This window comes from Schistocerca americana, chromosome 1, assembly GCF_021461395.2.
Source record: "Schistocerca americana isolate TAMUIC-IGC-003095 chromosome 1, iqSchAmer2.1, whole genome shotgun sequence".
NCBI lineage: Eukaryota > Metazoa > Arthropoda > Insecta > Orthoptera > Acrididae > Schistocerca > Schistocerca americana.
This window is the reverse complement of record NC_060119.1, coordinates 1,127,647,256-1,127,659,659: the sequence shown is the minus strand read 5'-3', so window position 1 is coordinate 1,127,659,659 and position 12,404 is coordinate 1,127,647,256. Positions and strand designations below refer to the sequence as shown.

Sequence of the window (12,404 nt, the reverse complement as noted above, 5' to 3'; positions counted from 1 at the left end):
GATAAATTGAAAGGGAAATGCAGGACGGCTACAATAAATCATGTGAGGCAGTTGGTAGTAGGCGAACGTTGATTGCTCCTACGTTTCATGAAAACCAAAGTGAACTCTCAAACCTAATGGCCTCGAAACTGAAGATGTTAAGAAACGAACTGCCCAACAAAATAAGCAAACGAAAATGGTGGTTAACGAGGCTCACGATATCATTCATGCCCACGATAGTGAAACTGCGGACCTAAAGAGTGCTTGCGACGACTATTAAATTAACTGGTGCATCCAGGGCAATGAGCTGGCGACGAGGTAGACAAAAGTCTTACTATGTGACCACGAGTGGGCGAAGTAAACGAAAAGCTTGTACAGAAAGACGTTGATGCAGCGTTACGTGTAACCGACTGCAACATCGTTAACGTGCTTCAAGTAACTACAGACAACGGGATGAGTGCAGGAAACTTCCCAGAATAAGAACCCCAACAAGGTATCCATGCCGTAACTTTTATTAAGCAGTTAAAAAACGCATTTCCGAATCATTATACAGAAATGGCACAAATAGACAGTACGTCCATCAGCTACATGAAAAGTGAAGCACATATTTGCATACGGGGTATCACGATTTCCGAAAATTATTCCATATACAAAGAGTTTGTAACATCGTTCTTGCCCATCTTTTGTACCAAAGGTGTGCCATAAAGACACCCAAGAGGAAGGCGACCATGATGAATAAGCAGAATCATGATCATTGCAAGTCAACCGTGTAACTCTGTAATCTTCCGGTTTCTATCTGAACCAGGATTCTGATGATGTCTTAACGCCGAAACGCGTAAACAATGGATTATTAAATGAAGAAAGACTGATTTCTGCTCATTTCTGGTTTACTCTGTATTCCAATTCCTTCATCTGCGACCAATTGCAGACTATACAAAATACATTTTGATCACTATAAAAACAATGGGACATAAAATCAAACATTCCTGCACCGCCAAAATAGACGCAAGACACAAAATATTGGAGTGGCAATGCCTACCTGGACGATCCAGTTAACGAGGAAGAATTGACGTTAATTTTAACACTAAAGCTACCAATCGCGGTACGTGAAAAGTTGGCACTCACGTCGCATATGAATACGGGACAGGTGTGCTTAATGGCTTAAAGATCATCGAAATAAATATTCTCAGCAGAATGACAACAAAGAGAGAGAACTAACGACGATCGTCAGAACCGCAATACTGGTTAACCGCGAAGGGAACTTCGCCGTTATGAAAGACCAAGTAGATTCAATCGACGAGATACGACGTCATGAAAAAAATAAATAAATAAATAAAAACATAGCCCATCTAGATCAAACAAACATATCGGCCACCGCCTCATGAACGAGACACAGCACACAATCGATCGCCGAAAGGAGCTGGAGGGCCGTGATCGGTGTCCAGGAGATAGTGCACCAGAGAATTCATACACTGATCAGCCACAACATTATGACCACCTACTTAATAGCCGGTATGTCCACCTTTGGCACGGATAACAGCGGCGACGAGTCGTGACATGGAAGCAGTGAGAGTATGGGGGGAGTGTCAACATCTGTACACACAAGTCACCTGATTCCCGTAAATACCGCGGGGTGGGGGGAGGGGGGGCTTAAGCTCTGACGCCACGTTCAATCACCAACTGTGAACCACTCCACCGAACTCCTGGCGTTGTGACGTGGCGCTGTATCTTGTTGAAAAATGCCACTGCCGTCAGGAGAAACGATCGTCATGAAAGGGTGTACGTGGTCTGCAACAGTATACGATACTCCTTGGCAGTCAAGGTGCCTCGCACGAGCTCCACGGACCCCACGTGAATGTTCCCCGAGGATAATGGAGCCGCCGCCAGCTTGTCTCAGTCTCGCAGTACAAGTGTCTCAGAGCTGTTCCCTTGGAAGACGACAGATTCGCGCCCTCCCATCAGCATATGAAGAAGGTATCGGAATTCATCAGACCGTGGAACGCTCTGCCACTGCGCAAACGTCCAGCTCCGACGGTAACATGCCCATTTCAGTCGTAGTTGCCGATGTCGTGATGTTAAACAGGCACATGCACGGGTCTTCAGCTGCGGAGGCTAGTCGTTAGGAGTGCTGGATGCACTGTGTGTTCGCACACAGTTGTACTCTGCCCAACATTAAATTCTGATGTTAGTTGCGCCACAGTTCGCCGGCTGTCCTGTTTTACCACTCCGCCCAATTTACGACGTCAAGACATCTGTAATGAGGGACGGCGTTCAATCCTACGACGTCTGGATATGGTTTCACCTTGGTATCGCCACGTGTTGAAGACACTCTGCTTCCGAAATGCTCGTGCCGAGCCTCCGGGCCATCACAATCTGCCCTCAGTCAAACGCACACTCAGATAGATTGCGCGTCCTCCCCATTCTACTCACGGACAGCCCGCTGACATACCACGTGCACCGTGGCCTGTGTCTAACTAGCAGTCATTCCTTGCCATGTGATGCTGCTGTCGCCTGGATGAGTTTATGTGCATAGTACGTCGGTGGTCGAAATGTTCTGGCTGGCTAATGTAAGCATACAGTTTATTTGTCCTCTTTTGCTACTAGTGTTCAAAACAAATCCTTCACTAGTGGTGTAGGTTTTGTGCGTACTTTTCATTACTTTTAAGCACCTTCCTGTTTTACCGATAGGCTTATCTAAATTCTTGTATTCTGTGACAAGCTACGATAAAACATGTACAGTAATTATATACTGCGAGGCTGCCTTTTTTAGATATAAAAGTGGCAGTAGTGTTAACGCAATAATTTGTATAGCAGTTAACATTACTTTTGTCATAATTAGTATTTTGCTTCACTAAGGTAATAGGTCTTTTGTACAAGTTATAGTGGTATCTATGCCAATGGTCAACGTTCCTGTATTTTATTTTTGTGCAGTTTCTCAAACATAAACACAGTTATGACATTTGATATACGAATACGAGTTTGTCACTCACTCACTGTATATGCTTATTGATTGCTGCCATAATTATTGTTAACTGGATATTAATAATTAACAGCTGATGGTTTATTGTCAATATTTTCTTTAGTTTATTGTTTAGTCTTAATGTTTTAAATTTTGGTGAGGATATGGTAAGGATACGGTGAATACAATAAATCGCTGATGCCAAGAAAGCTTTGTAGGGGGCTCAGCAAACAAAGCACAGTATGCAAGAGAATTTGCTAAGTCACGGACGAGTTAGAACGCAAGAATTGTTGCACTTGTTTAAAGAATTAATTTGTACCACACAGCAGTAACAACAAATGTGTGTTCTCACGTTTTTGTACGGGAGAGATATGATATATGTAATTAAATTGTGTTCAAGATTCAAGCAAATTTTCTTTCTGTAGGTTAATAATGGAAGAAAACTCAGTCATAAAAAGAGAAAACCTATGTTTTGGAATCAGCCGGGCTCACCTAACAAGAAAAGGAGGAACTTCACTACAGTCATCGACACCGGCCAACGTTACATACTGAATTACTTAAAATCAAATGCAGGAAGAAGAGGATGCAAGAATTATTCACTTACTATGCAATAAAACACTGTGAACAAAGTTGAAATATCTCGTCTTTGAAACAAATGCAACATGAAAATATAGCATCGCACATAAACCGATCACTGACAGCTGAGGTGACAACCAAAATTTTAGCGACAGGAGTAAATGGACTCAGTTGCACCGTCTGTAGAATTGTACGAGTAACAGAGTTTCAGTTCGCTCTCGTAAAAAGGTACTCGTTAGACGTCTAACGGCAAATATAAATATATTTTACGAGTTACGACAGAAGTTAACTATTACTCGCCAGGCTGAATGTACAACATCTGAAGTGTGGGATGCTGCTCTCCAGATCCCCAGCTGAGAACAGGAAGTCACCATCTCAGTATCTGAAGAGTATCAACGATCATTCCGATATACGGCGATTTAACTCCGAGAGTCCGCCCCTTCCTAGCAGTATACGAATTCCGAACGACAACTTACTTGGTCTGAAGGTGGATAATAGTTAGAGATGATGAGTCCCTGAAAACGAAGAACAGAAATGAAACTCTACCTACTAACCGCTGGCGATAGTTCAGTTTTCCAGGCACAGTGAGTGGACGTGATGGTCCTGTTGTTACATGGCCAGCTTTATCATGAGATACGACATCGACAGATGTTTCGTCTGCTGATGGGTGCGACAAGTTCCGTTTCCAAGATTCGAGTCGACAGGACGTGGTTATTGACGCGGTCGCAGACCGAGGAACTGAGTACCGCCACACACACACACACACACACACACACACACACACACACACACACACAGTAAACACAAGCGGCGTTACGCGACCGACTCCGGAAATTATTGATAGTGAAAATCGTTAACCAATCAGTACACAATTCTGCCCAGTCCCGATAGACTGACCAATGTATGACATATCACGACTGCGAGGAATACGATAGACACCAGCCTTACACAAACCAAGATCATCTTTAACAGAATCTAACTCTAAACTCCGGCCGAACAGGCCTTGGAAGGCCCAACAGTACCGAGCTGCCGCCGTGTCATCCACAGCTCACAGGCGTCACTGGATGCGGAGATGGAGGGGCATGTAGTTAGCACACCGCTCTCCCGGCGGTATGCCAGTTTACGAGGCCGGAGCCGCTACTTCTCAATCAAGTAGCTCCTCAGTTTGCTTCACAAGGGCTGAGTGCACCCCGCTTGCCAACAGCGCTCGGCAAATCAGATGGTCACCCATCCAAGCGCTAGCCCAGCCCGACAGCGATTAACTTCGGTTATCTGACGGGAACCGGTGTTACCACTGCGGCAAAGCCGTTGGCTCAACGGACTCTAAAAGGACCCTAGTCTAGGTCGGGAAACACATTTCACATCATATTTCCGCAAAGTACGACCAATCTTGTTAGAAATGTTCTCTGCATAAGGCGCAAAGGCTGTCGTCCTTCGTCCCCACTCGGTATTACCACCACTCAATCCGTGCACAGTTGGTCGGTAGTGCAACATGTGTCTGATCTGTATTTCACTACAACCGTTCTGATGAAAGGTGAGCTCGAGATGGGCTAACTCAGACCTAGGGTCTGAGGTGACGTGGGACCAACGAACCAAGGTGTGAAGTAACGCTTCACGCTGAGCCGGATGTTGATCACTATCAGCTAGTCTTGTGAGTAGGCTACCTACACACAGTTAGACCCGATGCACCATCCAACTTCCTCCTGATCGACACGTGAAGGAATGGACGGCAGGCGCTGCCACGGGGCCGAAAGACAAAAGTATCGGCTACATACCTGAAAAAAGACTCTCACATTCCAAAACCGCCGACTCAAAGTCCTCGAAGTCTTTCATAAATTACCGATAACTGATGATAACGAGCTTTCCATCGCAACTCCATCGGTCTGCTTACTGAGTGAAGAATGAGAAGTCAACACATGTCTAAATAGCTTGGGTAATTCAATAGCAAACCCATACGTCGGAAGAAATTCAGGTCTCAAATAATTTTCTCGTTCGTGATACTTCTCTCGCAAGCGGAGGGGAAAGATTTGTGTTCTTTATTATTTATGACAACCCATATATTGCCGCCGAGGAGAAACTACAAATGTGTAACTACCGACAAATTAATGATGAAGTTTTCTCGCGTTATCTGCCGAGTCAAGGTGTCGTTCTGTGGCAACGTTTAGGCAAGTTTCCTACTCGTCATCTTCAGGGGTAGACGTCGTTGCTGCAGAACGTCGCCACGACTCGGCTTATAACCCAAGAAAAACTCATCATCGAGATTTGCCGAGGAAGCCTACGCTCCCGAATATCAAGAAATTACTCAGAAGATATCCGAGAAGCATTTTCTTCGTTGCAAAACGTCAAATTTAAACAACCCTCATGTTTCTCGGTCGAGGTTCCTTTCAGCTTGTACGCATCGTCTGCACGCGATTTTCCAACTTCCTATACAAAGTTTGTGCTTCATCATGACAAATGAGCAACGTTTCGGCAAGTTTCCTACTCGTCATCTTCAGGGGTAGATGGCGTTGCTGCAGAACGTCGCCACGACTCGGCTTATGACCCAATAAAAACTCATCATCGAGATTTGCCGAGAAAGTCTACATTCCCGTATATCAGTTTCTCCGTAATTGTACCGAGGCAATGTCTGCGTGCTATGAGGTAAAAATGTACAGCTCTGTTCATTTCACTCGAGTAACCAACCTCTCCTTAAGCTTAAGTGTTTCAGAGACCGATGAAATGGCAAAAGGATTTGTAGCAAATATCGAGAGACTGTGACTTCAGCAGAAAGAACTATTACAATGACAGAGGATGGAAATTAAATCTTGTGCATAAAGTGAAAGGGTACGCTTCGGATTGACTTTAGTAAAATCAGACTTTCGGCTTGGAGGGGAAATAGCTGCGACGCTCTGATTCGTATCTGAGAGAATATTTTGTGCTTTCTCTCGAAGAGAAGAAAGTTGCAATCTAGATGTATCGCTAAATGGCAGGAATGCTAACGAGCTGACGCCCGCCTTCAGGACAGGCGACACAGACTACAGATACACATCGGGCTAATTGCGCATAGCACGACAGTTGGCCGCCACGCCCGCTTTCCACGTCTGCATCCGCGATCAGCTGCTGCCGCCGCCCACGCGCCGACACGGGGGAAGGGCCGGGAAAAGCAGGCGCCGCTCTCTGGCGGTACCACTTCAGTAAGTGCGGTCAGCGCACAGCGATCACTGAGCTGAAGCTGTAACCAGCAGTAAATGACGAAACGGACGTCGCGGCCGTGACTCGGAACAGCTGCAGGTGGCTTCCCCAAATTACGAAGTCTAATCCTATATGCGGGGCAAAACTGACGCTACGACTTAGACGATAGGCCAAAGAAAAGCAAATCTACATTTACAGCATTTGTAAACTTCGAGGACGGTTTTTACAACCGTCACTGGAACACACTATTTGAAAGTCTGAAGAACGCAGGGTTAAATACAGTCAGCGAGAGGGGTTTTACAGCCTCTACAGAAACCAGATGGAAGTCGTAAGAGTCGAGGGGCATGACAGGGAAGCAGTGGTTGGGAAGGGAGTGAGAAGCGTTGCGGCCAATCCCCGATGTTATCGTTTTGTACGTTGAGGAACCAGTAACCGAAAACGAGGAGAAATTTGGAGAGGGAATAAGAAATAAAAACTCTTGAGGTTTACGGATTACATTGTAATTCTATCAACCACAGGAGAAGTCTTGCTAGAGCAATTAAGGAAATGGGGAGTGTATTGGAAAAAGGTTACAAGACAAGTATCAACACAAACTAAACAAGGGTAATGGAGTGTAGTCGAATTAAAGAGGATGACGCTGAAAGAATTAGACTACGAAATAAAACACTAAAAGTAGTTGATGAGTTTTGGTAATTCGGTAGCAAAAAATTGATGATGGCTGAAGTAGAGGAGATATAACATGCGGGCTGCCGATAACAAGAAAAGCATTTCTGAAAAAAAAAAGTTTTGTTAACTTCTAACATCAATTTGAATGTTAGAATGTTTTTTTCTGAAGCAATCTCTCTGGACTGTAGCCTTGTACGGAATTGAAACGTGGACGATAAGCAATTCACACGAAGAAAGAATGAGAGTTTCCGACAAAATAGAGAATACAAACTTTTGATATGTTGTGCTTCAGAAAATGCTGAAGATTAAATGGGCAGATTGTGTAACTAACGAGATATCGAACTGAATTCGGGGAGGCGAGGTGAGCGGCAAAGATGAAGAGACGCACAGGATAGAGTAGTGTGGACAGCTCTATTACGGCACAAGATGACTGAAGGAAGGGATCCATAAATAGGAAACTTCCTGAGCCATAAAGGTATCGTATGTTTTGTAATGGGTGTGATTTTGTCTCTCTCTCTCTCTCTCTCTCTCTCTCTCTCTCTCTCTCTCTCTCCGAATACAGGTGAGTAGTTTTTGCAGATTGACATAGGTTTCCGTAGCTGTGCAAAGATGAGGAGACTACACACGATAGAGCAGCGTGGACAGCTCTATCAAGTCTTCGGACTGAAAGAGAGAGAGAGAGAGAGAGAGAGAGAGAGAGAGAGAGAGAGAGAGAGAGAGAGAGAACAACAGCTGTACACTAATCAGATGTTGCCAGACTTCTGAAGTTAGCAACTGCATCGGGTGCAATTACTGGTGGTTGAGTTCAGCTTTCGCGTAATGTCATTTGATAAAGAAATGGAAAATTGTGATCAGAATGGTAGACCGGATTTAAATCTCGCTCTTCCTCAATACGCTTTCACTACGTTCTTCACCACACCATTAATCAAATACGCTTCACTGTCCATTAACGTTTTCCACTCCTTTTCCACGTTCGCGGATTTTCACTGTCGTGCACGACCCACAAGCATAAGGATAGACGTAGCGACAGATTGCAGAACGCCACGTCCCGGATCTCCGGCAGTGGCCTGTCTGCTTTCTCCCAGAGCTCAGCCTAGTGGAACTCTGTTTGGCAGTCTTGGACGTTGAATAATAATTAAAGTGACGGAAGGTGTCAGCCGAGTCTTGAAGCAGTTTTGAAGAGCGCAGCGACGTGCTCTACTACTTTCTCTTGCTGACGTTTCAGTCACGACATTAGAACAGGACTACCAAATCCGGCGATGGAGAATAAAGAACAGAATAGTCGGGCCCTGGCTGCACGAATAATTTCCTCTTTCCACGCCTCCGATTTCGTAACATCACAGTGAGGAGCGGGATAGTGGTGTGGTGACCAAATTCCCCTCCAGTTCCGACGTCCAGCTCCGCTTTAGGCAGAGGGTGAAATAACGCCGTTCGTCAATGTGATGCTCTACACTTCGCTGATCGAGTAACAGTTCAGTGGTAAAGCGTGAACTCGCTGCCAGATGCCCCCACAAAATAAGAAACCATTCTGAATTAGTCACTTCAACGGAGACTATTCTGTCGCGCGGCGGCCTTCTTTCCAACAACTGGAAAGAAGTTTTCCCTGGAGCTCGGGAGACGACTGGAGTTACGCAATTAACGACGATTTGTAAAAATGTTGAAAACGTGCTAGTAAGCAGCAGAGGTGACATAACAGAGGACAGCGACTGCGTCCTGTGCACAACACGTAACACCACAGTGACCGCCACGAACAGTGCCGTGTGTCAGCTATCTCTCTCTTTCCGCAGCCACGACTCAGGACGACGTCCGGAAACACGGAATGGACACTTCTGCTACAGACGGTGCAATGTTGTTAGCCTCTTGCCCGCGGCTTCGATCGTGCTTGCGTCCGACCCAAGTATTGCACCCGTCGTCTTCTCCCTCCCTCTCCCCTTTTCTACTCGCCGTCTCCCTCAGTCCAAGTCGTCCTGCCACCTCTACTTGCCCATCTCCTCCTCCCCCTCTCCCTCCAGCCTCCCTCTGTTCATATCTTCTTCCCTTCCCGTCCATCTATTCCGCCTTCCCCTCTTTCTATCCATACCTTTGTCCCGCATCTCTCGCTCTACTCCTTCCTCTCTGCTTGTCCATCTTCTCTCCCCATCTCCTCCTATATACTGTATGTGGAACTGTTGTAGTTCGAGCTTTGTATGTCGTCGTTAGATTGTCCTACGATGATGTTTTCTTTCTTAAATTGTAACGTAGATCGATTATTTCACGTAGCGCTTCACATATGGAATGACTTATCGACTTTATGCCACGTAACGAACGACATGTTGCACAATGCTTATATGTAAGTGCTTGAAAATACTTAACTGTCGAAACTGCCCAATCGCACAACATATAAAGGATATAATTGTACAGCCTACTACGAACAACGTTTTCTTTCACAGAATTAAAAATTGTAGATGAGTCTTGCTATTCGGGCAGCAAAATAACAGATGATGGTCGAAATCGAGAGGGTATAAAACGCAGAGTTATTATAGCACGTAAAACATTTCCAAAGAAAAATGGTTCAAAGGGCTCTGAGCACTATGGGACTTAACATCTGTGGTCATCAGTCCCCTAGAACTTAGAACTACTTAAACCTAACTAACCTAAGGACACACACACATCCATGCCCGAGGCAGGATTCGAACCTGCGACCGTAGCAGTCGCGCGGTTCCGGACTGAGCGCCTGAACCGCTAGACCACCGCGGCCGGCATTTCCAAAGAAGAGGAATTTGTTAACATCTGATACAAAGTTAAGTGTTAGGAAGTCCGACCTGAAGGTATTTGCCTTGAGTGTAAGCTTTTGCGGAAGGGAAAACGTGGACAATACACATCTTGGAGAGAGTGGAAGCTTTTGAAATGTTGTGCTGCAGAAGAATGTTCAAGGTTACATGGGTAGAGTAAGTAACTAATGAGGTGGTACTGAATAAAATTGGGGAGAGAAGAAGAAAAAGAGAAAGAAGAAGAAGGGATCGGTTGGTAGGACACATTCTGAGGCATCAACCCATCACCAATTTAGTACTGGAGGGAAGTATGGGGGTTGATAACCACGAAGGCTGTAGGTTGCTGCCGTTATTCGGAGCGCAAGAGGCTTGCGCAGGATAGAGTAACATGAGAACTGCATCAAAACAGTCTTCGGACTGAACACTACAACATCAGCACTGTAGCCCTTATTGGTTGCTATATATTTTAGCACTCTTCACTAATTTCGTTTGCTCGAAAGGGTTGTTAATCATCAGATGATCACGATGAAAAAGCTTGTCTTATGCATCTCTGGGTGGCCGAACTGTTCCCGGTATTTTTTGAATTTATGGGTGCCATTGTCGTTCTTTATCTTCAACTCTAAAAAAAATAATGGGATATTATTTCTCTAGTTCCTTAGTAGAAGCAATGTGTAGCTGTATACTGTTAAATTGTGATACCAAACTCTCGACTTCAGCAATCGAGTGTCATCAGCACACCTCATACATACTCCCTTTGTCAGAGAAGTTCCAGAACGGTTTTTTTTTTATTATTATTTCTGAACTGGCGATACTCGAAAAGGAACAAATTATGTTTTTGTGTTACCTGGTATGTGTGCGTTCTTGAAGTGACTTTGACCATGTTTCCGCGCAAACTCACGAAGTGGCAGAACTGTGCTCAGCAATGGCTGATTAATTACGGTGACACAATGGATGCTGATTGTGAGCAAAGAGTGAACATTAAGTTACGCGTTAAGCTCGGGAAAACCCCTAGTGAAACGTAGACAGTGATTAAGTGGCACAAAAGGTTTCGTGAAGGCAGATATTCACTGCAAGCCGATTCTAGAGCTGGTCGCCCGCCTACAGCGCATACCGATGCAAACGTGGCACCTGTAAAGCAGTTGTTGCAAGAAGAAAGTCATATAACTATGGTGCGACATCAGAAAGACTTAATTTGAATTGTGACGTGTGTCACGAGAGTTTACATCTACATCTACATTTATACTCCACAAGCCACCCAACGGTGGGTGGCGGAGAGCACTTTACGTGCCACTGTCATTACCTCCCTTTACTGTTCCAGTCGCGTATGGTTCGCGGGAGGAACGACTGCCGGAAAGCCTCCGTGCGCCCTCGAATCTCTCTATCCGTGATCTCCTCGGGAGGTATAAGTAGGGGGGAAGCAATATATTCGATACCTCATCCAAAAACGCACCCTCTCGAAACCTGGACAGCAAGCTATACAGCGATGAAGATTTATGGAAATGGAAACTTCACACAAAACTCGTCCCTGACATACTAACAGACGAACGGAAGGAGGAAAGACGAAGAAATCCTATTAAACTGCTGGAAGGATATAACTGTACAGCCTACTACGAACAACGTTTTCTTTAACAAAATTAAAAATAGTAGATGAGTTTTGCTATTTGGGCAGCAAAATAACAGATTATAGTCGAAATCGAGAGGGTATAAAACGCAGAGTTATTATAGCACGTAAAACATTTCCAAAGAAGAGGAATTTGTTAACATCTGATATAAAGTTAAGTGTTAGGAAGTCTGACCTGAAGCTATTTGCCTTGAGTGACGTGATCCGACATTTCTGTCCAAGATTACTGCTGGGAATGAAAGTTGGCGCTACCAGTATGACCCTCAAACGAAGAATCAAAGTGCTGAATGGTGGCGTCGTGTATCACCAGCCTCGAAAAATGTCAAGTGACAACCTTAGAGAACGAAGTCAACGTTGCTCGCATTCTTTGATACTAAGGGATTAGTTCACCGTCAGTATGTTCCTCCACGTCAAACAGTGAACCAAACTCTTTACGTCCAAGTCTTGAAACGTTTGCGACAAGCAATTCGACGCCACCCCGATTTGTGGCATTCTCAGGACGGGTTCTTGCTGCTAGACTGCTCTATCTGGCCAGACGTCCTTTTATTGCCGTCCAGCATCCGCTATATCATCCCTTGTTTTCGCGAGTGAAAATGCGACTGAGAGGGAAGCTTCATCAAGATATCGCAGACATCCAGCGGGCTGTTACCAACGACCTCAAGGATCGCAGTTGAAAATTTCC

General features: G+C 45.1%; 1 protein-coding gene and 1 pseudogene across 1 annotated transcript in view; both read right to left on the bottom strand.

The window, feature by feature from the left end:
* Positions 1-12,404, bottom strand: part of LOC124619110 (mediator of RNA polymerase II transcription subunit 15-like) — a 525,235-nt gene that overhangs the window by 276,890 nt on the left and 235,941 nt on the right. The window lies entirely within an intron of this gene.
* LOC124556831 lies at positions 4,710-4,827 on the bottom strand (annotated as a pseudogene).